Genomic DNA, 23,973 nt, shown 5'->3' on the forward strand with positions numbered 1-23,973 from the left:
CATTTGTATTTGATTATCCCTTGCATTTGACCATCATCATTCACTCAATTTAGATTTGGTATACACTCTTTCTTCCAATGCTAAGCCTTTTACAATAGTGAGAAGGAGTTGTTCTCTTCAACATTGCAATATCTATCTCTAAATTTGGATCAAGCAAAACACCTCAACCTCTACCCCATAAAACACCAACTCCACCTTGCTCTACTTGACCTCCAGCCTTTAACACAAAACCTTGCATTCTACAAACATTTCCTCCATAGTTGATTCTAAAACCCCTTTTGAGGCAACTTTGTCTGTGCAAGAAAAAACTTCTCCTTAAGTCTCTTCTTCTTCATTTCCTGTTCATCATTACAGTATTGTACATACCTCAGGGTCTCATCTAAAGGTATTGGCAGCCAACAAAATACATTATTTTGTATGCGCATACTGATCTCTGGTTACAATCCAAGAATAAACTGTGACAAAAAAACTCCCCTTATCTCACTTTTCAAATGTTCTTGTCTGCAAGTACATGCATCTCTTTTAGGTTCAGAATATGGCCATTGGGCAGTTCTCTTGCATTCAGCCCACAGATGACTCAATACCACAATATCAAAAAAAGTATTCAAACAAGTCAACTTCAAGATTTTTACAAATCTATCAAATTGTGTATACCACTGTGCAGAATTTTCTTTCAAATTTGGAGAACTGTTTGTATATGTTGTGAGATCACCTGTACAAAGTTAAAGTTTTAACTTCATCTGGGGGTGCTTGTGGTGGCTTACCATTTGTTTCATTGGTATTGGTTTGTTCCTTTCACTTCCTCTGTTTCTTTGCCCATTTACTCTATATGCTTGTCAAAATAACTCAATTTGTGGATGCATTTTACGATTTCTGCAATATGAAATCTCATCCCTGAAGATCTCACTGTCACAATAGTTTCATTACATAGTTGTGCCCTGAATCTTTTCTTTAGGAGAACAAACTTAGAATAGTCCACCTCATATATTTTCACCAATCCAGTTAATTTAACTTGGATGGTACCCAAAAGACTTGTAATTTCTTTGCTTAAATATATCAGTTTGTTTTCCTTATATTTATTCTGATGTGAAATATCTAAGCACATTCTAATAATGTCCTCTAATTCTATCTTCAAGTTTGACACATCTAAGGTTCTCACCTTTTCCTGATTAGTAGATGATGTCTCTGCTCCCATTTCTCTTGCAAGTTTTCAATCATCTTTAAATTTAAAGTACCATATTGTGGAAGTTTCTGCTTATGTTCAGTGACCTTACACTATTGACAAAGCCACAGACATGTATAGAGCCCTACATTTGTCAGAATATAATGATCTGGCTTACTTTCTGGTGGTGCTTCCTTACACTCATGAACTGGGACTCTCACATCTCCCTTCATCACATCTCTAGGAGCTTTAAAATATTTTATTTTTGCAATAATTTAACAGTGAATAAACATTAGTCAAATTTAGGATTTCAATGTTTTTATTCAGTTTATAATTCCTGTATACGTCAGTAATGTCTTCCAATCCTGTCACAACTCTTCTCTCGCAAACCTTTCACAGCTTAATACTTGATAACTCATCAACCAATCTCAGTTCAACACTTTACACTAGCTGGTCCATGCCAGCATGGCACTCTTTGATAGAATTCTTCACTCCTTGCAGAGGTGGACCCTCCTTTTCAATTCTCTCATACACAAGAGTTTTACAACTCTAAGCAAGCACAATAAACAAATAACTTTTGTCTGTTCCACAAAACAATTCAAATTAGACCATTTATGCAAGAAAACAATCACAGATGAGTTTAATACCTTCCAACTCTACAAAACACACACATGAATGAAATCTTGACCAGTGGGAGATCACCCTGACTAATATAGCTTCCCCTTTGCACAATAGGGTCTTCTAAAACCAATCAATATTAGTACAATCACAACAAGTCCCTATAGTTCCCATCTCCATTGCGCAGTTGATGGCATCTCATGATTCTACACCACAAACTTTAAGCCGACATTTTTTTTTTTTTTCAACTATCTCAGGATCTCAGACTACTTTGAGTATGACAACAACTTCATCTGTTCACCATCTGAGTATAAAACACCACAATGTCTCAAAACATATTGGGGGTTATTACGAGTTCAGTGCACGGTTTTTACCTCCTGCCGAACTTCCAATGGGGAGGTTGCTGCCATACAGGCTACCTCCCAGCCAGCCCCCTTAAGGGTTTCCCGCTAGGCTGGCAGGAGGAAACTGAGGTTTCCACGTGCCAGCCTAGCGGGAAACAGGCTACAACATTGTCACTGTCTCGAAATCGAGCCGGTGGCAATGCTGCATCACTCAGGGTGCACCAGCACCCTTGCAATGTTCACTGTCTACAAAGCGATAGTGCTGGGCATGGGGCCCTTGCACTGCCTATGCCATGGCCCCCTAAATCTGTTCCCCACCAGCCTTTTAATGGTTGGCAGAGAACAAGGTCCTAATCCCTAGTGCAGCAGAGCCTTTTAATGTGGTGGTTGGACAACGCATTTGAAGCGGTCCAGACTGCCACTGTGAGTGTGGAGGTCTACAGACTGCCACACTCACAATGACCCCCATAATCCTAACACAAAAATGTAATCTCAAAAAGATAATGACGATGCACAACCTAACTCTAAAATGTGGTAACTCAATCCAGCTCCTCTCTCTTGGGACACAAACCATGGTCTGGCTACCACCTGAGAGAGTGAGGTTTTCTACATCTCAGTCTTTAGGTGTAATCATTAAATAACCCCACTCCTGCTAGTCTGGACCTTTGTTTGCCAATGAAGAGAAATGGGGAGCAATCATTTACATACTCAATGAATCATTGAAGACTTTATATTTAATCAATAAAAACAGTTGATGCGAGGTAAAGGGTTTTATTTTCATGTCTTTTAGCTTTTTATCTATTTATTCATTACTTAATAAACTTTAGATTTCAGCATTAAAAATTAATCCATCAATCGATATTTGATTGTAACATTAAACAAAATGTTCATCAAAATCACAGTCAAAATATTAATAATACAAAAAGCATGTTCCATAAATGAAATTCCTTAATCTAAATCAATTTGGGATAAAGAGAGAGCAGATGTCAGCTCTGAAACCCAAGGAAGTGTTCTGATGAGAGAGAAATATACGCACAAGCAAGAAGCTTTTGCATTACAAGCTGGAAAGAATTCTCAGCTCAAAGATATCAATAGACACTATTTTGTAAAATCTAGGCAAGGCAGCCTCTTATGAAGAGAAAGCATCAAAAATTCAAAGATGACCCTCCCATAGCAGAGCCTGGAAAGGAATCCAGAATCTGCCTAGCTAGCCTAGAAACACACACTATAATAAACACACAAATTCTATGTTGCAACATTATTTTCATTTGTCTTCATCTTCCAATAGAATATCAGCAAACTGCTGAGAATAAGAAAACCCTGATTTTCTCATCAGAGCATAATAGACTTTCAGATGGAAGTTCTTGAAAAGTTACAACACTGTTTTCTTGCAGTCTAAAAACCTCTTTCCATGAATCATTCTACCTGTCACTTCATATTCTCCCAGTGATAACTGTACTAGAAGTTGCTAATACAAAATAAGTGTCTATTCACTAGCTAACAGTAGGCTCCTGAACTAGCAACATCTGCAGTAAGGAGAAGAAAAACATCTTCAACATACAACTGATCAATGTGAAAAAGCACAGGCCTTTCAGTGCTAACGCATTATTTTTCATTTAATATTTCATGCACAGTTAGTCTAACTTAAATTAGTCCTTTATTATTTGCACACCCACAACATTTAAGCATGATTACGTACTACAAATTTAGCATTGAGCATATGTTTTATTTAATTATAAACTTGTGCCCAGTATTTATAAGTGTATTTTAACAGCACATAACTTTCACGATAGCATACACACAATGTGCATCTTACTTGATTAAAATCACCTAGGCAAAAGCCCTCTTTAGCTGCTGTGTCCTTCCACCTCCCAGATCTGACAAAGTATATCACATGCTGTCCCACAGCATGAAACTTTACACTAATGCCTGCCCATTCATATATATATTCCTCAACTACAGCACCTTTGTTGCCAGCTCCTCTGTCATCTGCCTCCACCTTCACTAGTAATGTTCTTCCTTCATTGCTATCTATATTGCCCTTAAAACCAGACAGATGATAGACATTGAACTGATCAGAATGTCAGCAATAGTGAACTGCCACTCAAATGTGATCCACAGTATTGCCTGCAAAAACATCAGCATGTGCACTGTCTGTCATATAACTCCGTGCAATTGGTGTATTTGAGTCTCATGTGAAAAGCTTACTTATATCTATCAGTGTGAGCATTAATCTTCTTGATTTTACAGTTTAAATGTTATATATAGATGGGTTATTGGTATGTACGTTCTTAGAGTGCCAGTGTGTTCTGAAAGAGGAATAAAATGTTAACTAAGTTGGCCTTGCTTCAGGATGTTAGTGCATCTAATGTTTGCATTTGTCTATGTCCGAGTGCATAGCTATGAACTGACTTAACTATAAAGGCAGCATCAGGAACTGTTATATTCTAGTGTGGGACCTTTTTTGGTAGTTCCTCTATTGTGTCCTCATAAAAAGGTTATACACAATTTCAATGTGAAATTTTCTTCCCACATTTCTCTGTAGGTTTCTATAATGAAATGCCTTCAACATAAAATTGGCGTAAAAAATATTGCCAAAAAAGTATTGAGGAACCAAAGAGCATCTTTACAATATTGACAATAAAAATATATATTTTCAGACAATAGCAAGTTTATTCATGTTTAACTGATATTGACAACAGTAACTTTGAAAATTATATTCACTTTCAAAATAATATCATCATTTAAAAAAATACACTTCTTAAAATATTTTGTAAATATATAACATACAGACATGAAATAAAAACATATACTTTATAATAATCACAAAAAAAATATAATACAACATGCTATTACTATTCAAGTGACATCCTTGCCTTGGTCTCCAGTGTCTTTTTTGCCTCTGCTTCCCATGTTTTGACTGTGTGCTGGACTCTGTTTTTGCTATTTTTGTTACTCTGGGCACGTTATCACTGCTGAGCTGTGCTAAAGTGCAAGTGCTCCTGTGTATATTATATTTGTAAGTGGCTTTACCATGATTGCCATATTTGTTTTACTAGTAAGTCCCTAGTAAAGTGCACTAAAGGTGCCCAGGGCCTGTAAATCAAATGCTACTATTGAGCCTGAAGCACTGATTGTGGCACCCACTTAAGTAGCCCGGTAAACATGGCTCAGACCTGCCACTGAATTGTCTGTGTGTGCAGTTTTAAACTACCAATTCCACCTGGCAAGTGTACCATCTTGCCAGGCCCAAACCGCCCTTTTTTTATACATGTAATGCACCCCTAAGGTATGCCTCAGGTAGCCCCACGGGCAGGGTGCAGTGTATGTTAAAAGTGGGACATGTACTGAAGAGTTTTACATGTCCCAACAGTGAAATACTGCCAAATTCGGTTTTCACTGTTGCGAGGCCTATCCCTCCCATAGGTTAACATTGGGGCTGCCTTTAAATAACATTTAAGCGCAGTTTCCCTTTGGGAGCAGATGGAAATGTGGAGATTGGTGTCTCTGAACTCGCAATTTAAAGATACATCTTTTAGTAAAGTTGGTTTTTAAATTGTCAGTTTGAAAATGCCACTTTTAGAAAGTGGGCATATTCTTGCTTAAACCATTCTGTGACTCTGCCTGTTTGTGAATTCCCTGTCTGAGTCAGACTGCCAATTGGGCTGTTTGTGAGTCCCCGCTAGACAGTGAGATAAAGGGAGCTGGGGCTTAGCCTGCATATCCTGATGAGCAGGCTGAGTTAGAGTAGAGGGAGGAGTAGTAACTTAAACCTGAATGGTTTGTGCCTGCCCTCACACAATGCAGTTTCCATCCCCCTGGTGCGTGTCTGGGGCCAGGCCTGGGCAAGGCAGGGTCCAGTGCACAACAGAGACTTTCCTTTGAAATTTGCTTACTTCAAAGGCAAAAGTGGGTATAGGTAGTGGACCCAAAACCACAGATGTTTAGATTACTTCTGAAATCAAGAGGAACCTCTGCCAAGGAGAAGAGCCAGAGGAGGAGTACTAACCCTTTGCATGTGACTGCACATTGCTGGGTTGGCCTGCAGTTGCTGCTTCTGGCTGAGAGAGGAGAAAGACTGGGCTTTGTTGTGCATTCCTGCTTGAGAAGAATCTCCAAGGGCTTTAACTGAGCTTGCCTCCTATTTTGAAGTCTCGGGCCATCAGAGACTTCCTCTGCCAGCACCTGGACTCTCTGCTGAGACTCCTGCCCTGCCATGTGGTGCCTTGTCCAGTCTTTGGGCCCTTGAAAGTTGAAGTTGGCAGAAGAAGGACTGAAATCAATGCACAGAATACAGTATGGGAAAATGTTTGATGCACCACCTGCAACGCAGCTGAAAAATGACGCGCCACCCCCTTTGCGGCAACTTGTTGGCCTGCAGCACTGGTTGTGCCACCCACTTAAGAAGCCCTATAAACAAGACTCAGATCTGCCACTGTAGTGTCTGTGTGTGCTGTTTTAAACTGCCAAGTTGACCTGGCAACTGTACCCACCTGCAAGGCCCCAACTTTCCCTTTTTATACATGAATGGTACCCCTAAGGTAAGCCCTAGGTTGTCCCATTGGCAGGGTAAAGTGCTGATAACAATGCAAAACCCACGCCGCATGGTTTTCTAACACTGTGCTACCGGATTTCTCAAGCATCATCGCTGGGTGTCAAAGTCATCGTGAACCTGCAGGGATCTGAGGTGCCCTGTCTGGAAATCGATGCATCGCTCTCTTGCGATGGAGAAAAACAACTCATTGCCTACCCGACCGGAGAGGAAATGACGCACGGCCTCAGTTGCGAGTAAGGAATCGATGCATCGATGACTTTTCTGCTGCACGCTCACCCGTGCAAGTTTATTTTTGATGCAAACCAAGGACTTTGTGTAAAATCAGCATTTCCATTGCTTTCTATGGAGTAAAACTCTTATTCTTTTGAAAATTCATATTTTGACTTGTATATGTTGGATTTATTTTGTCGTGTTAGTCGTGCCAAGTTACCAAGGGGGTGAGTGGGGTGTTAACCAGGTATGTTTCTCCTTTGCCCTGACTAGAGTGAGTGTCCTTACTTCGACAGGGGGTAACCTGCCTACCAACCGAAGACTCCATTTCTAACATCAAGCATAAGTCATAAAAATGCTAATATTAAATAATTGGAATTAGAAACACTATTATAAAATATAGAATAACAACATTAAAATATCAACTAAATAATACATTCATATGAAAGAAAATCATAAAAAGCTATGAGTGAACAAACTTGTAAAGTAAAACAAAAATATATGCTTTAAACCGATTTAAAAAAAATCATATAAAACAATTACAGTTGGAGGGTTGAGATTTTCTACTCCCACTCCAACCTGACCAGCTGTAGGGTAAGTGTTGGACTTTGAAGGCATCAGATTTACTATTCCTTCTCCAATGTAAGAAAAAGTAGGGAAGGCATTAGACTTTGCGGTGGCAGATTTACTATTTCCTCCCTAACATAAACAAAAGCAGTCCATGTTTTGGACTTTGGAGGGGTAAGATTTACTATTTGCTCTTCAATCTGAGCAACAGTAGGGAAATTGCTGGACTTTGGAGGTTTCAAATTTACTATTCTCACTCCAACATATGCAAAAGTAGGAAAAATGTTGGACTTTGGAGGGTTCAGGTTTACTAGTCCCATTCCAGTCTCAGCAGTAATAGAGTGCTGGACTTAGTAATGGTATCATTTATCATTCTCACTTCAATCTAAGCTACAGTAGGGAACGTGTTGGACTTTGTAGGGATCTGTTTTACTGATCCGACTCAAATGCATGGATGTCATTTAAGGGTTGCCAGGCGTCACAGCTGTGGCCCCTGGTGTGCTCTTCGTGACCCCTGACAATGTCTTTGTGATCCCTGGCCTCAGAAGTTGTAAAATCAGGGCAAGGAACACAGTGGCAGCTCGTACTTATGGATATCAGTTGGGACTATTTCTTTTCTCTCAATTTATTTTAGTATAGTAAAACATTATTCACTATTAATGTGATAAACAATGGAGGGCAATTAACTTGCACATGACCTTACATGGCAGCTGAGGTAAGTACAAAATACTTTTAAAAGCATGCTGTGTGCATGCTTGTGGGTGAGTGTATGTTTACGGCAGAGAGAGTGTTTGTATAAGTGTGAATGTGTGTATGTGCAAGCATGTGTGGGTGTGAGTGAAGCTGAAGGTTAAAGGGTATGTGATGACACTTCCGCTACCCCTGGCAATTTCATGATTTAAAGTTAACAGTTGCCACCATGGAAGACATCATTGCCTTTAAAACCTGTGTAGCATGGCCATTATTTCGTGGTCTCAAGGAGTCCCAGCTGCGACCTCTGACTTCGCCATTGTGACCCTTAGCATAATTTTGATACCCCTGGCAGTAAAATCAGGTAGTAAAATCTGTGGCAGGAAGACAAGCAGCTCACTCTTAGTAGTTTATTATCCACTGTTAGTGTGGTAAAATAATGCAGCATCAGGAGCTAAAACAAGACCTTCAGGGACAGATACTGTAGGTAAAAACATATTTGTGTGTAAGAGAGTGTATGTGAGTGTGTCTGTATGTGTGGGCCTGAGTGCGCGAGTGAAAGTGAGTGAAAATCAGTGGCAGGTAGTGAATGAGAGACAGTGACACATAGTGAGTAAGAATAAGTGAGATTGAGTGTCAATGAGTATGAGTGACAATAAGAGTGAACGCATATGATTGCGAAAATATGAGTAAGTCAGAGTTAGAGTGAATGTGAGTGAGACTGAGTGTGATGAAGGAGAGAAAATGAATGAGTGAGAGTGTTTAAGACTGACTAAGGCTATATGCAGGAACCACCGCAAAACTCCAGAAACGTCTTCAGCGAATACAAAACGCCTCCGCACGCCTCATCCTCGACATACCCCACCACAGCCACATCTCCGCCCACCTGAGACTCCTGCACTGGCTACCCGTCAACAAAAGGATCACCTTCAGGCTCCTCACCCATGCACACAAAGTTCTCCACAACAAGGGACCCGAATACCTCAACCGTCGCCTCAGTTTCTACACGCCCACCCGTCAACTTCGCTCCACCAGCCTCGCACTCGCCGCCGTCCCTCGCATCCGCCGCACCACGGCAGGTGGGAAATCCTTCTCCTACCTGGCAGCCAAGACATGGAACTCCCTCCCCGCCAACCTTAGGACCACCCAGGACCACCTCGCCTTCCGGAGGCAGCTCAAGACCTGGCTCTTCGAGCAGCAGTAAACCCCCACCCCTTAGCGCCTTGAGACCCTCACAGGTGAGTAGCGCGCTTTATAAATATTATTGATTGATTGAAGGCAGTGCGAGTGAGTATAAGTAAGTATGATTGAGTCAAAGTAAGAATGAGTGAGAGTGAGTTAAAGTGAGTGTTAGATGATGAGTGAGATTAAATTAATGCAAGTGAGAATGAAAAATTGAGTGTGAGTGACAATGAGTGTGAGTGACAGAATGTAAGTGGATGTGAGTGAGAATGTGGTGTTATGCTTGCTAGTCTGCTACGACCCTGGCATGCTGAAGGTAATTCTTGCCTTATAGAGGCTCCCAAGAAAAAAAACTGGGATATTGCAGATAATACCTGAGTTGGCAGAAGGGGGCATGCTTTGCAAATGAGGGGCACTCCTGACAAAATGCTGGCCCCGGCACAATGAATGTGATTTCAGTCCTAAGGAGGCATCCATAGCACATTCTGAAAGCAATGGGCTGAACTGCTTAGGAACATCAGGCGTCACTGGCTTAGCATACTTAGAAAGCACTTGAATATGAATTAGTGCCCTTTCAATACCCTTGCTTTTTTTTAAACAAATTTATACAATACTTGCACTTTTAAATACCATATTTACTCCCATTCTTTTTAAACAAAATCTCAGCGTGAGAATCCCCAGTGAGCACAATGAGAGGTAATTTACCTCACTACCATTCAGGGTAAGTATTACATCCCACCACTTTCAAAGATCATGTCATCACCCTAATTAACGGTCAAGGTCAGGAGACACAAGTTCTCAGGGACAATTAGGGTCAAAAGTCCTACGATCAAGGCATGTGTGATGTCACTTCTGCTGTTCATTTACAATTTGGTGACTCAACATCCATTCTCCAGTCAGAAGTACTTAGGAGGAGGCAGATACACTATTACCACTCCAATGTAAGCAGAAGTGAGGGAAGTGTTAGACTTTAAAGCAGTAAGATTCACTTTTCTCACTGCAGTCTAAGCAATAGTAGGGAAAGTCTGGAACTTTGTCAGATTTATGATTGCCAATCCCATTTAGACAAACTAGGGTAAGTGTTACACTGTGGAAGGGTCAGATTTACTATTTCCAATCCACCATAAGTGAAAGTAGTCTAAATCCTGGACATTGTAGGAGTCAGATTTACTATTCCGAGTCAAGGGTTAACAATGGTAGGAAAAGCATCAACTTTTGACAGGATCCGATTTATGATTCCCACTCACTTTTTAGCAGAAGTAGAGAATTTGTGACTTTGAAGGGGTCTAAATAATAATTTCCCCTCCAATGAGAGCAAAAGTAGTGAAAGTGTTCAACTTTGGTGGGGTCATATTGGCTATGCCCACTCTCGTTATATTTGATAAATGCAAGTTTTATATCACAAATAAGACAAAAATTATTTTTCAAAAACAATTTTGAATGAAAACACATCCTACTCTATTCCCATTTCAATCTGAGCAACAGTACAGAAAGTGTTAGACTTTGAAAGGGGTCAGATTTATTATTTCTCCACCTAAATGCTTTAAATAAAACATTTAATTATTGTCAAAAATAAAATATTAGAATATCTTTAAAATAATAAACATGTTCATTAAATAAATATAAAAATGAGTGAAATAAATACAAATATTATACTACAAAAAGTAAAACATATTTTCAATTAAAACACTTTCTAACGTACTACCTTTACAAAGAACTCCAACAAACAATGAACATTAATACTAAAAATAAATAATATAAAAACATTGTAAATGATTATTACCTGAAACATTCAACAAAACATTTAGAATGCATACAATTAATATATTAACACAATTAAAAAATAACACAATTAAAAATTAAAAAATAAATACATTTATCAATTATTTAACAACTAATTTAAATGACAAAATATTCAAAATATCAATCAATTAATTCATTTACAATATTAATTATCAAATTTATAAATCAATTAAACTTTAAAAAGTATTATCATTTTAAAATCATAATTGACATATTAAAAACTACGATCTAACTCTCATCAAACTCAAAGATTCATTAATACATTTCCAATTACTAGATTAAAAAAAGTTTACAATACATATGATACTAATATAACTGACATGTATCACACTAAATAAAAAATACTATTTGACACCTAGATTTATGTACATCCTTATTAATATTGGTAAAAGCAGCAGTCATTAAATACCTGAAAACAGGATGTTCATACCATCTATTTTCTGTTATATGACATTCTTTACTTCAGGATATTTTTGACATGATATTTATCTCTCACGGTATTTTCTACAATATTTTTTGTAATACCCCCTTCAGAATTTAACTAAATGGCGTTTGAAGATACAGTTTTGTTTTTCTAATCTGCTTTGCTTTCATAGTTTTAGTTGTTTATCTTCTACTGAAAAATTCACTTTCTATTGCAGGGGGTGTCATTTTGTTCTTGATCTTTTTTATATTATCAAGCTATTCCTGAGAACTTCGGTCAATAATAATATTAGCACATGTTTTGTATGCCATTTATATTAAACATTTGCCATTTATAACCACTGTAATACCAGTACTATATCCCCCTCTTACCAGTAATAATTTACCAGACTTGGAGATGTGAACGGCTGAGTTTGTCTTCCTTATATTTGACCTCATGGTGTATACATCAAAACTTCTTTGCTCATTAGCAAGTTCTTAACGTATGGACCAATTTTGCAGATATGGGTATTAACTACTTCTTGCTCTCTTCTTTTGGCCTGATTGCAAGTATAGGTGCAGTTTAGCGCACCTGATAATATTGTCACTGGGTACGTTATTTATGGGCTACAATAGATAGCACCTTTTGCAAGTTATTGGGGAATTAGATGACAATTTGGTGTTTAACAGCCTAAAATCTGCATGATATGGCAAGTACTGTATACATTTATCCTGCCTTTAATGAAGCTGGAGCTATTTAATGGATCTGATAATTAGCAGATGTATTAAGTACCATTTAACTCATAATGCTGACCTGGCATAATCAGGGATTCACGCACAAGTCAAAATACAGCGAGCAACTCATATTCAGGCCATATGCATATTAATGTTTGTATCTATGGGGGTCCATTACAACATCCCCGCTGGGCCGGTGGGCGCAAACCAAGTTTGCGCCCGCCGGCCCAGTAAACAACTAATGGAGCCAACGGTGTTGCGGCCGTGCGACGGGTGCAGTTGCACCCGTCGCACTTTTCACTGTCTGCTATGCAGACAGTGAAAAGCTGGCCGGGGCCCTGTTAGGGGGCCCCTGCACTGCCCATGCCAGTGGGCCCCAGGACACCCCTTACCGCCAGCCTCTTCCTGGCGGTGCAAACCGCCAGTAACAGGCTGGCGGTAGGGGTGTCATAATCCCCAGGGAAGCGCTGCTTGCAGCGCTGCCCTGGTGGATTATCACCGCCGGGGCTAAAACGGCAGGAAACCGCCGGCCCCGGCGGTGCGACCGCGGCGCTTCCGCCACGGTCGTAATAGGGCTGGATGCACCGCCAGCCTGTTGGCGGTGCTTCTGTCCTTTTAGCCCTGGCGGTCTCGGACCGCCAGGGTCATAATGACCCCCTATATGACATGACAGGTCAAATTGAAGCATGCATTAGGTACTAATGCTTAGACGGAGAAAATCTGCACATGCCGTAAGGATTTGTTAATGATCTTGTCAACTATAAACGTGCACTAAGGATTACTGAGGGATGTAGCTAAACTTTACACCAATGATTAAAGAGTGATTGTACACATTTGGGCCCACAACCAAGAGTAATGATGCCACGAATCACATCCTGAGAGGATATTAAGCAATGGTGTAATTCTGTGCATGTATTAAAGGTTATGAGTGTCAGGGCAAATCTAACCATGCAGTAAAGTTCACTGAATACCAACCCAATTTGAATATGTACAAAGGGTTACTAAACAATGATGAAAATCTGAGTAAGTTCTCATACTTTCTGAATGATGGTGACAACATCTTTTTAAGTGATGGCACACACATTTATGGATAATGACTCATGGGACACATCGAAAATGCACTAGGGGTTATAGTGACGGGGCAATTCTAGATGTGCTTTAAGCATTGCTAAGAGTGTAGGATTGTGGTAATTTGGGTACATACATTTATGGTCTCACTCATTAAATCATCTGTTTTTGAACTCTATAATTCCTGATTTGGTTTGATTTTATTTTATTATAGATGTAGTGTAGCATACAAATACATGAGTGAGTCCTAGCACTGAGAACCCTAGATATTTCTTTTGAGGAGATATGTCTCATATCTTTTCTGGCTCTCATGGCATAGACAAGGAATCTGTAAAAGTTGGATCACTGGAGGGTTTTCAATGGCTAAAACAATCAAATTATTACTTGCCAAAGAAGCAGTCGAGATAGCACCCTGTAGTGAAGACAAACAGATTTTAGCTGGATCTGGTAGTCTACTTAATCCTTTTGTGTTGCTAAAATACTTAATAGTAATACTCATAGAGATCATTTAGCAGTGAGAGAAAGCTGATTACCCCACAAAGCTATAAAAACTCCTTTTTGTGCATCACCACCAACCCACTACAAACACAAGAGGGGGTTTCCCGAAAACATGGGCCTTCCTTATGACATTGGTGGTAAATCCCACTTACTGGCACGCTGATGGCCGCCAACTCACCACCACCGTGATGGACATCTGTTCACCATGATATAACATACACACACCAATTCGTCACTATTCAGCCACATACACAAAACCGCCACACCAAAGGTTAGAGATAAACTGGCGGTATCAAAACCCACACCTTTACGCCAACAGAACTACACCCACTACATTATGACCCACGAATCACCACGGTGGACATTCATCAACGGTAAACCATTGGCGGTACACACTGCTGCGCTCACAATGGACACCCATATACAAAACAACACCACATTGGACAATTCAAACAACACACACCTGACACCCATACACACACCCACACCACTATAAAATTAACACCCACATTACCCACAACCCTTTACAAACAATAATTACTGCTAGGAGATTGACACCAAGGCCACTGACACAACTCAAGCCACACACTATTCACACCTATACACCACTCACGCTCTACACATCACACACCCCAACATATTCACCAACAAACCCTCATCAACACACTTTACATAACACCCATAGCACCACAAAGACACCCCCGTTTCACAGAGGCGGAACTAAGGGTCATGGTGGAGGAAATTGTCAGGGGAGAGCCACAGCTCTTTGGAGCACAGGTGCAGCAGATATCTATAGCTAGGAAGATGGAGCTATGGCGGAGATCGTGGACAGGTTCAACACCGTGGGACAGCACCCAAGAACTAGGGATGACATCAGGAAAAGGTGACATGACCTACGGAGGAAGGTACATTCCATTGCAGCAAGACACCAGCTTGCGATCCAGAGGACTGGCGGTCGACCAGCAGCTCCTCCCCCACAACTCATGGCATGGGAGGAGCAAGTCTTGGCAATACTGCATCCTGAGGGCCTGGCCGGAGGAGGAGGAGGACTCTGGTAAGAGAACTCTCTAATACTATCAGTCCCCTAATTGCATGCCAGCACATACCCTCACCCTCAGTCCCATCACTTCACTATTTCCCACACACCCCATCATCACATCTCACTCATCCCAATGCCAAGCCCTGCAAGCTGTACCAATGCATGGACACCCCTCCCAGCTCTGCATGGACATTCATCACTAAAGTATGCCCACCATAGAGAACTAACAATCCCACCATACACTAACATACACAAGTTAAATCTGTCAGGGAAAATCCAACTGAAGAGGGGAAGCCACGGATGTATAATATGTCAGACACAGAAACCATAACACATCATTTACATCCCCACAGGTACCCCAGCCAATGTCAGCGGAGAGGAGGTGCCAGCAATATCCAGTCCCCTAACTGAAGAGGCCCACAGTGATGACAGCAACTCTGGTCTTCAGGATCTGCATGACTACCTGGCCCATCAGGGACCACTGCACAGCCGGTTACCCAGGCCCAGTCACACACCACCACAGAGCCTCCCCCATCAGGAAACACCACAGCAGCACACACTCAGTGTACCCATACCTCTGTCCCCAGGACACATCAATCGGCAGTGTGTCCATCTCTACAGGGATCCCATGGCACACCTCGCCCACAAGACAATCAGGGACCTGGGGTCAGTGGCAGTGGGCACACGGTTCAGGGGACAGAAGCACGGGCCAACAGGGACACTGTGAGAACTGGTGTGCGCCAGGTGGAGGACAGGTCCAGAGAACCAACTCTCCAGGAGGATTTCTCAGAGATCCTGGGAGCTTATCAACTTTCCCAGGACACGATGGGCCAGATCCTGGACAATGTGCAGGAGAAAAGTCAGCTGCAGGAGGGACAGTACCAGGGGATCAAGGAGGACTTGTAGGCCATTAACAACACCCTGATCTCCATTGCAGGCATGGCCAACATTATGAGGGAGGAGGCTCACACCAGAAGGCCCCTGCCAATACCCAGACATCTGAACGGACTTCCTCTTCCGCTGCCGCTAGTGGCCAGGAGGCCCTGCCACAGGACTCACAGGCCACCAGCAACCCTCCCCCTGCAGAAGGTGAACCACCCTGCATATGTTCCCTATGATCCAGACAGAAGCCAGAGACACTTGCCAAGACCCCTGCCAGGAAATGAGACTATCCTGATTGTCACCCTTGTGTCCCACTCTGTCACCCTGTCCACCTTAAACTGCCATTGCTCCCCTTCCTATGTCCCCATAGACAATGCACCTGTGCTACAAACAGACTGGAACAATACCCTGGACTTTCCTCCATCATCACCCCATTCTATTGCACTTGCCCCTCCATATATTAGCACTTCAATAAACACCCCTTGAAAAAAGCAATTTTGGAGTATGTCATGTATATCAAATATGTATTTATTGTAACAGGTACACACATTGCAAATCAACTGTACAGAGAATGAGCATAGATTAATGATCTGTAGCTGGCTGTAGTGGTCACACCAGGAGTATATGTCAGGTCACCAACATCTGCAAAATGAATTGCCAGAGGGAACAGTAAGTGAGCATAGAAGTGGGAAATATCAGCATGCCATTGCCACACAAACTAAAACAAATGTAATTGAAATGTGAAGTAACACTGTCCTACCTGTGTGTCATTGGAAGTATTGTCAGATCACATATGTTCTGTTGTCCTCATCCTCACTGTCCACAAGGTCTACTGCTGCCACATGGGCATCTCCAGCTTCCTCCTCCTGCAGGAATGGGGCATGGCATCTGAGGGCCAGGTTATGCAACATGCAGCATGCCACCACTATCTGGCAGACCTTCTTTGGTGAGTAGCACAGGGATCCACCTGTTAAATGGAGGCACTGGAACCTGGCCCTTAGGAGGCCAAAGATCCTTTCAATGATCCTTCTGGTTGGCCCATGTGCCTCATTATAAAGTTCTTCTGCCCTTGTCCTGGCATTCCTCACAGGGGTCAGCAGCCATGATAAGTTTGGATAACCATTGTCACCTGCAAATATTGAGGGACAATATGCAGCCACACACTATCATATATGGTCCACACCATACCCATACACCAATACATACTGGGTGGGAACCAGGGCTCACCAATTAGCCACACCCTGTGCCTCTGTAGTTGGGCCATCACATTTGGGATGCTGCTTTTCCTTAGGGCAAAGGCATCATGCACCAACCCAGGATACTTAGCATTGACATGGAAAATGTACTGGTCCGTCAAACACAACATCTGCACATTCAGAGAGTGAAAGCTTTTTCTATTTCTGAACACCTGTTCATTTCTCCGGGGGGGGGGGGGGGGTGGTGGTGGACTATGCATTATGTGTACAATCAATGGCACGAATGATGTTGGGGATATGTCCCAGTGCACAGAAGTCAGCCTTCACTGTGGCCAAATCCCGCACTTGGGAGGAAACGATGTAGCTGCGCATGTGTTTCATCAGGGCAGACAACACTCTGGTCAGCACGTTTGAGAACATAGGCTGTGACATCCCTGATGCCATGGCCACTGTCGCTTGGAAGGAACCACTTGCCAGGAAATGGAGCACTGACAGGACCTGCACTAGAGGGGGGATACCTGTGGGGTGGCGGATAGCTGAAATCAGGTCTGGCTCCAATTGGACACACAGTTCTTAGATTGTGGCCCTATCAAGTCTTTAGGTTACGATAATGTGCCTGTCCTCCATTGTCGTCAGTACACCAGAGGTCTGTACACGGGGATGTCTCCATCTCCTATTCATCCTCAGTGATTGAACTCTAGGGTGAAAAACAGTGAGCAGAAGGTCATATTCAAACATTTTCTCAGATTAATTTGCAATTTTTGCTTTACAGAAACAGTATATGAACTCGTAAGTCAGTTGATGTGCCAATGTCTGCTGTGACGCAGTTAGGTGGCATGGACTGTGCACCCCTGAAATGGCGGCTGCCTGACCTGTGAGGAGGGACAAATGAAAATGAGGTAATTCCGCTGGTGTTGTGCACCATTGCGGTTGGCAGTCGATGACCGCCGTACAACACTGCATTTATTATCATTGGGGCCTATTCGTCCCAGGAGCCAATGGCGATGTACGCGACGGTGACAGTACGCACCCCCACGGACGTGACCGCCATTTTCTATCTGTTCACTCATTTGCTACCTCACCTTCAACAGGAGAGGACCTACGCTGCAAGTGCTGCTGTGACCTGTGTCTGGAAGCGACAATGGCTCGAGTTTCTGGGGAAAGGGCCCCTGCCTTCACTTCGGAGGAGTTGGAGGGACTGGTGGATGGGGTCCTACCCCAGTACCCTTTACTCTATGGTCCTCCAGACAAACAAGTGAGTACACTGTGAGCATGATGTGAGGGGCATGCATATATGGATTGCTATGTGTGTAAGCCTCATATGGGGGGGTCTGAGGGGTCCCGTGGAGAGTGCTGCATGTATGGTGGTCAATGTTTGTGCGTAAGGGGGTGGGGGTATATGGTGGGCCATGAGTATAACACTCAGGACGGTATGTCTAATGACTTTTCTGCTGTATTGTTTCTGCAGGTCAGCGCCCATCAGAAAAAGGCTATATGGCATGCCATCGCGAAGGAGGTGGGGACCCTGGGGGTCTTTGACAGGTGGAGCACTCACTGACACAAACGGTGGGAGGACCTGCGCCGCTTGGCAAGGCTGGCCTCCCAACGAGGAAGGGGTGCCCGTCGTACCCTGACCCCCCTGATGTTCTGCATTCTGGTGGTGGCCTATCTGGAGTTGGATGGGTGCTTGAAGGCATCACAGCAACCACAAGGGGTGAGTACAGATTCAGAATCATGACTTTGAGTGCGTTAAGGTGTTCCCCGGGTGGGGGATGTGGGCTGCGGATGCACCTAGGCCAGGACGAATATGGCAGGGTAGGTTCAATGATGGGCAAGCTCAGAAGCACTTCAACCCCAATAATGTTAGTGGGCATCTACTACTGGGCAAGGTCCTGTGGGTTTCAGGTGTGCAGCTAATGGCGTGAGGCATTGTACCCCAAAGCGTGGTGACTAGCATTGTAACTGGTAGTGCATGGCCTAGTGCATAAGGGCTGTTCCCTGTGAGTTGTGTATGCCAATAGTAGTGTTTTTGCTGGCATTGACCAAGTGCATGTGTGCATTATCATCACCTGGCAGAGGAGCAGAGGCACCGACGATGGAGGGAGCTGTATCCCGCATGTGCCTGGAGGCCGAATCCACCGACGGTGAGGGCACCAGTGGGAAGGAGGGCAAGGGGAGCACCACAACAGAGACTGGATGGGACAGTACCGACAGCGACACCACCTCCGATGGAAGCTCCCTGGCGGTGGCGGACACCTCTGTGCCCACCTCAACTACAGGCACAGCCGACACCCCCGTACCAGCACCGCCCTCCCAGCAGCACCTCAGCGTGTTTCCCATGCCCGCTCACCCAGGAGGGTGGGCATCTCCTTCGCCTCAGGCACCTCAGGCCCTGCCCCAGTCAGCCCTGCTTCCCTCAGTGAGGTGGCTATTGACCTCCTGAGATCTCTCTCTGTTGGGCAGTCAACCATACTGAATGCCATCTAGGGTCTTGCAGGGCTTTTCCTCGTCAACATTGACCTATTCCCTACATCCTTCACCTGGGGCCAGGGTGGCTAGAACCCAGCCCAGCACCTCAGCCGCCCATTCCACGGTCACTGTGGTTCCTGCAGTAATTGCAGGTGTGAGAGGCTCCAAGGAGTCACCCATCAGCCCAGCCAGTGTGCCAGCATCACCTGCCAAGGCCAAGAAGGGTCCACCACCTAGCAAGGGCAAGAAGGGAACACCAGCCAGCAAGGGGAAGGAGGCACTACCAGCCAGTAAGGGGAAGGAGGATCGACCAGCCAGCAAGGGCAAGAAAAAGACACCAGCTGACAGAAACAAGGAGGCACCACCATCTACCAAGGGCAGGAAGGGGCACATTACACCAGCCATGGCACTTCAGCCGTCCGAGGCTGCAGGTGAAGGCCTGGAGGCTACCACCAATGCAGCCAGCACCACCACCTGCACCGCAGCCAGCAGCGCCACTGCTAGCAGCAGCAGGCCCAGTGGGCAGCCGCCCGAGGCTGCAGGTGAAGGCCTAGAAGCTACCACCACCGCGGCCAGCACCGCTACCTGCACCGCGGCCAGCACCGCCACCTGCCCCGCCACCAGCAGCACCTTCCAGCAGGAGCAGACCCAGTGGGCAGCCGCTGAGGCTACAGGTGAAGGCCTGGAGGCTACCATCACCACTGACAGCACCACCACCTGCAGCACAACTGACATCCACTGAACAGCCGTCTCCGCCGGGGAGCAGTATGTAGTAGAGAATACATAGGCTGCAGTGCGCCCTGGGCCCTGCAACACCTGGCGTTGTGACACCCAGGTGAGAGACTGTGATCTTGCCCCAGCCAGGATGAAGCACAGTGGACACACAGCCCCCTCCAGAACCAGTGGGAGAAGGCATCCACTCAACCCCTCCTTGGCAGGATGAAGCACACTGGGCACAAGGACCCCTCCATAACCAGTGGCAGAAGGCATCCACTCACCCCCTCCTCGGCAGGATGAAGCACACTGGGTACAAGGCCCCCTCCAGAACCAGTGGAAGAAGGCATCCACTCACCCCTTCCTTGGCAGGATGAAGCACACTGGGCACAAAGCCCACTCCAGAACCAGTGGAGAAGCCATCCACTAGATAGACTGTGGCTTTGCACTCCCCAGGACCAAGCAGTGGGCAACCCACCTACAAAGAGACTGTCGCTTTGCACTCCCCAGGACCAAACAGTGGACAACCCACCCACTAGAGAGACTGTGGCTTTGCACTCCCCAGGACTAAGCAGTGGGCATGGGGCCCCCTCCATGTCACGGATTCGGGTGGGTCTGATCGGGACTCTGGTTGGGACACCCCTTGAGGTTACCGAATATCCTAAAGAGGTAGTGTACTGGGGCAGAAGAGCGGCTAAAGGCATACACGGAAAGGACAGCTATGGACAGGCACAGGAAACAGGAAAGTAAAAGTAGAGCAATCCTTGTGTGAACAAACAGGAAACAGATTACTAATGGACAAACACGCTGGGGTTGTACACAGATTAAGGCGCAGAACCTCCTACAGCGACAGGGAATGTCAATGCCTCTTTGTAGTTTGCTCTTACAGATAGTCTCCCTGCCAGCCCCATAGAAAGGAGGCAGCAGAAGTGATTCTGTCTCTGGAACCTAGAGCACAAACAAGACACGCTCTTGTGGGTCCAGCTAGAAACACAGTGGCGATTCCTGAGAAAACAGCAATAGCACACTGTCACTGTTAGGCACGAAAGACAACATATAACACTAGACAAGGATGGGGGCTGGAATTGCCTCCTGGAAACCAGGAGCCAACCCAGTACAAAGGAGGACACTTATACACTGGTGAAGACTGATAGAACACTTACCAGACAAAAATAACCAAGAAAAAATGGAAAGAGAAGGAAACAAACTAAGAGGCAAGAACTGGGAACAGGCTCAGGCTGAAGCAAAGGCAGGACTAGGACTTGAAAACAGGGTGCAAACTTCTGGCTGGAACAAACAGAGATAGGATTGGGAAACTGAGAGCAGGCTCTGGCTGGAACAGGCAAGGACAGGGCTGGAATACAGGAAGTAGGAAAAAGCAGTAAACAGGACGGAGAAACAGAGAGCAGGTTTAGGCTGAAACAAGGCAGGCGCAGGACAGAGAAACAGGGAGCAGGGTCTGGAAGAAACAAACAGGTACAAAGCTAAGAGATAGGGAGAAGACTCTGGCTGGAATAATCAGGGGCAGGGCAGAGAAACAGGAAACAGGCTCAAGCTGGAACAAAACTGGAACACCATCCAATAAGTGGTCTGTAACACAAAGGAATCAAACTCCAATGCACGACGGGATCTTGAGGAAATGGCTGCTTATAAGCAGTTCCAAGCTGGGCTGCACAGGAGAGGTCTCAGGTGTGTGTAATTTCAGACACGTGCAAGTCCCGGAGGAGAGGATCCGGTGAAAAAGAGCAACCGGACTTCTCCCATTGAAAACAACGGGAAACAAAATCCGGGATTTCCTGACTACCAGGCTGTGCATTATGGGATTTGCAGTCCCAGGAAGCAAATATAGTACTACACAAGTATACCATGGCCAAAAGAGTCAGCAAGGTACTCTAGATAACTGTTCAAGGTGATTCCCAGGCTTCTGACAGTCCACGTACAGCGCCCCCTAGAGATGGGATGACCCAGTCGCAACACTCCAGGCCAGTGCAGTTGTACCATCTTCCGGCTGAGGTGCCCCCCCATTCCCCATCCCCCTGAGGTGCCTGCATTTTTTTGACCTGATGCCCCTGCAGTGTTCTCTCCGTATTGAGGTAGGAGTCAAGTGTGGCCTTGGCCTCTGTGTTATGGCCCCGTGGGCCACGGACATTTTGGAGTGGGCATTGTCCCTCCTTTTGTATATATTGTATATATTGTACATACTGTTTATTGTTTAAGGAAGTATATATCTAAAACTGTACTATTACACTTATTTTATTCCATTCCTTTTGTCCTTGCATTATTCCTGAGGGTTACGGGATGAATATGTAATGTTGTTCACTCTGCTTGTGTGTATGGTGTTGGTGGTGGTGGTGGTGGGGGTGGGGGTGTTGCGTGTTACGTGTGTGTGTCACTATCTTTTTCCTCCCCCCCTCCCTAGGTGCAGTACTCACCTTTTGTCATCTTCGCCAGCGTTCATGTTCTTGTTGTATGAGAAGGTACACCAGGATTGGAAAAAAGTGCAGCTCGGGCCCCATGGCGTTGTGGTTCTTTCTTGAGTGTTGAGAGGTGAGTCGTTTCTCTTCAGAGTACTGTTTCCGCCGTGCTTTTGATGGCATTGTTACTGCCCCGGAAAAGGTGGCGGATAGGACTGTTGTAATGCAGTGGGCGGTACATTGTCTCCCTCCTGGCTTTTGGCGGCTACCGTCGCGGTGTTTGTTGCTACCGCCGTGGCGGTCGGTGTGTTAAAGTTGCTGTCTGTGTTGGCGGTTTCTGCCATGATCATGATTCCATTTTTTTTACCACCAGCTTGTTGGTGGTGTTACCGCCGCTTTATCACCGACAGCCAGAATTGTTGTGATGGACTAAATCACAAGGTATTCCACCTCATTCCTATTATTAAAATTACTACAATCAACAACTTTACTCATAGCCCTATTAACCAAACATTGCTCAACATTTAAATTTTGATGTAAAATCACCCTACAGTTTTTGCATAGACCAAACAATTAGCCATTCCTGCAGTTCATAAACCTATTTTTCTAATAAATCCAGATTTGCTTGTAACCTTTCCTTTAGCAATACAATCACACCCTGCTGTTCCATTTTATCTATTGCCTTCAATTGCAAAATGTCTTCTTTCTCCAATACCAGCAAATTTTCGCGGAAAGATTTACACTTCTCCAATGTCGAGATTAGGCACACAATATGTTTACTTTCTTGTGTGAAAGTGAACATTAGTTTTGCTGTTGTCTTCATTATTGGATACAGGTTTTTAAGAAGATAGCTTTCTAGAACTCATCTTTCTAAGAAAACTTACTCTAAGCTTTTTTAAAAAGTTTACATTTTCATAGTCCGATGCTTGTACCATATTCATAATTAATTCTTTGTATTCAGAATATAACCAAATATTCACATTTGCAATACTTCCCAAAGACTTCCTAGTTTCATCATGGAGCAGTGTTTTGAATGCAAGCTGATCCTTCACAGGTAGAAGCTGCAGTAGAGCTTCAAAAATGTTTTCCTCCGAATAGGACATGATAATCCATTCTCAGATCCTCTTGTATTCTCAAGTGTACAAAGGAAAGCATTATGTTTGAGATCATGCTCACCTCATTGATGATTTATGAATTAACTTTTTTAACACTCTTCATGACAAGCTTCACTGGATACCTTTTGATATTCCAGTTTCTTGTCACGTTCCAAAGGTCGCATCAAAAGTTGATGTAAAGTAATAGCTGTGATATTGTGTGCAGCTAATCCAGTAGGTTCTGTAACCAGACATGATAAATTACAGTCTGTAGTCTTCTGTAGGAAAGCACTAAGAACTTGTATTAGTAAAATGTTATCAGCTTGACCAC

The sequence above is a fragment of the Pleurodeles waltl genome, chromosome 5 (genome assembly GCF_031143425.1).
Source record: "Pleurodeles waltl isolate 20211129_DDA chromosome 5, aPleWal1.hap1.20221129, whole genome shotgun sequence".
Lineage (NCBI taxonomy): Eukaryota > Metazoa > Chordata > Amphibia > Caudata > Salamandridae > Pleurodeles > Pleurodeles waltl.